Here is a 2,640-nt window from a genome sequence, read left to right as displayed (position 1 = left end):
GAAAAACGGAGTTTTGAAGGGAGAAGTTATAAATACGCAGGAAGGCAGGAAGAATGGCAGGGAGACAAAGTTTGATTATCTTTACAGGAACATTGTCTGGGCCGTAATCGTTAGTTCAGGACTTGAGGACTGCTGAGATTAAATCATCTGGAGAAACATTTAGGAAATAAAAGTTATTGGGATCAAAAGGAATTTCAGGGATGTGAAGAGATGAAAATGAGGTTGTTGAAGGAGGAGGAGCAACAAAGAAAGCATTAAGCTCGTCTGGATCAACTGGGTAGTATGGACAGGATTTAGGAATGATAACGGAGAGGTTCTTAAGGATTTTCCATTTAGATTTATATATTGCTGTGTTGAGGGAAAGCTCTTTCTCATTCTTATGGAGTACGAAATAAGTAAATGTAAGTGTTACCAAAAAAAGTGTTGAAAATTCATATAAACGAATCATTATCAGAGTTGACAAAATTTTAGTTATAAAATAGCTCATGTCAATGATAACGTAATATTGTTTAAACAATTTAATTTATTTGTGTTTTTTAAATGGTAACGTAAAATTTTATTAGGTCAATAATAAATGAAATAATTATAGGGATTAACACACCGTGATGACAGGGGTAATGACCCCAAAACATTGTAAAAATAAATAAAGGTGTTTTTATTACAAAACTTCATAGGGAGAATTTCACCTCAACAGTCAAATACATACCTAAATTACCTAGTAAAAAATTTTCCTTATATTATTGGGCCAAAAATAATTTAAATATTTCCAAAGGATATTCAATGGTTCTCCAGAATAAGAGGTCTGTGTTTATTGACACTTTCATTGAAGAATGGATGTATGTGGCATTTATATAAAAATACCAAATTTTGGCTTTTAAAGCTTCGTAAAACATTTTTCTCTCAGCCACAAGTTGGTTACATTTATAAGAAGAAAAAATATCTATAACTTTTATTGTTTACAAAAAATATTATTTTCGTTTTTTGCTTTTTTAATGGGATTCAGTTTTTATCGTTAAGCACAAAGCACAAAAACTAATAGAAACATCACATTTAGTCCACCTCTTTTAGTATAAAATTATATAATAATAATAAAAAAACTCATCAGTTTTATTCTATATCTATAAATATTTCAAATTTTTTGTAACGCTTTTTTCTATCCTATTGGCCATTTTCAACTTCCCAGTCAACATGTTATCCATTCACAGCCATACAATTCCTAGAAAATATTTGTGATAGAGTAAATTTCTAGGGGTCTTTATATCTACAATAAATAAATTATTAATTTTCAAAATTTTTATTTAAAAAAATTGTTATAATATATCACAGTTAAAAATTATAAATTGAAACGTTTTTAATTTATATTTTGGCAAAATCTATTATATCTCTAACTAAATTGAAATTAAAAGTTGATTTTTTAAAAGTTTTAGTCACTATAATAAACAATATATGAAAATACCACTTTTTTTCTTTACTAAATATTAGTTCTCCTTAATCTTTTAGATTGATATTTAAGAATGATTTCTTTAATTTTTTTTGGACAATTTTACAGGATAGTGTAGATATTTAAGCAGTTTACGTCCTTAAACCGAAAATTTCATACTAACGAACTGATTTAGCAGTACCATAATAACCATCAGTTTTTGTCTTGCAAGAATATTAAACGAGTTTTTATTTGTCAATTAAACTCACTCTCACCTACTATCCCAATGATAAGTGAAGAAAAAAATAAGATTTAACTTTTATTATAATAATTTGGACTTTCTAATAACGATAAAAATAAATAAAACGAAAATATAATTTTTAATTAACATTTAAAAGTTGGTTTAGAAAGGTGGCGAAGGTTCAAATCTATATTTAGAAAAGGCAGCTGAAAAAATATTTGAAGTGAAATTTCAGAAATTCCTAATAAAGTTTGAGGGCAGATTCTAAAACATAAAAATGGCGGATTCATTTTGGGATACCATTGAAACCTGAGAAAAACTTTAATGCCTGTTCTATTTTTCGACGAAGAAATGAATGATTTCTGAGTTTGGAATTTTTATAATTTTACTACTTTCACTTTAGAAACTACGAATCTGAAAGAAAAAAATCCATCCTGGAATTAAAATTTTTTTTGAGCAATTTATGGTAGCGAGTTAAGGATATAGAGGACATTTACTGCATCTTAAGGTGCTTTTACATCGAAAGGTAACCAGTAACATTATTACAAGAAAAGATTTAATAAACCTGTTTTTTTTATCAATTTTTTGATCCCTACTGTTTTAAACCGACCTATAGCGATTTTTTTAAAACATAAATATAAATAACATTTTGAATTTTTAAAAATTTTATATTGCCTGAGGGTCAAAAATGAATTAATTTTTTATCTTAAGGCAATATATGATTTTTTTTATTTTATAAAAAGTCTATAGCGGAATGTTATTAACTTTTTTTAAAAAGCTATGTTAATAATATTTCGCTATTCGCCAGTTTGAACAGTAGTCATCAAAATTTTAACAAGTGAACATAGTCATAAATAAATAAAAGCAACGAAACGTCGGGAAATACATAGTTTTTAATTTTTACAGGACAAGATAAGATATACACAATTATGTTACTTTAATTTTACTATGATGTTTGCATATCGTTATGATAAGTGTG

The sequence above is a fragment of the Halyomorpha halys genome, unplaced genomic scaffold (genome assembly GCF_000696795.3).
Source record: "Halyomorpha halys isolate HHAL.00 unplaced genomic scaffold, Hhal_1.1 Scaffold50.1, whole genome shotgun sequence".
NCBI lineage: Eukaryota > Metazoa > Arthropoda > Insecta > Hemiptera > Pentatomidae > Halyomorpha > Halyomorpha halys.
The sequence above is the reverse complement of the archived record's forward strand: the minus strand, read 5'-3'. Positions refer to the sequence as shown.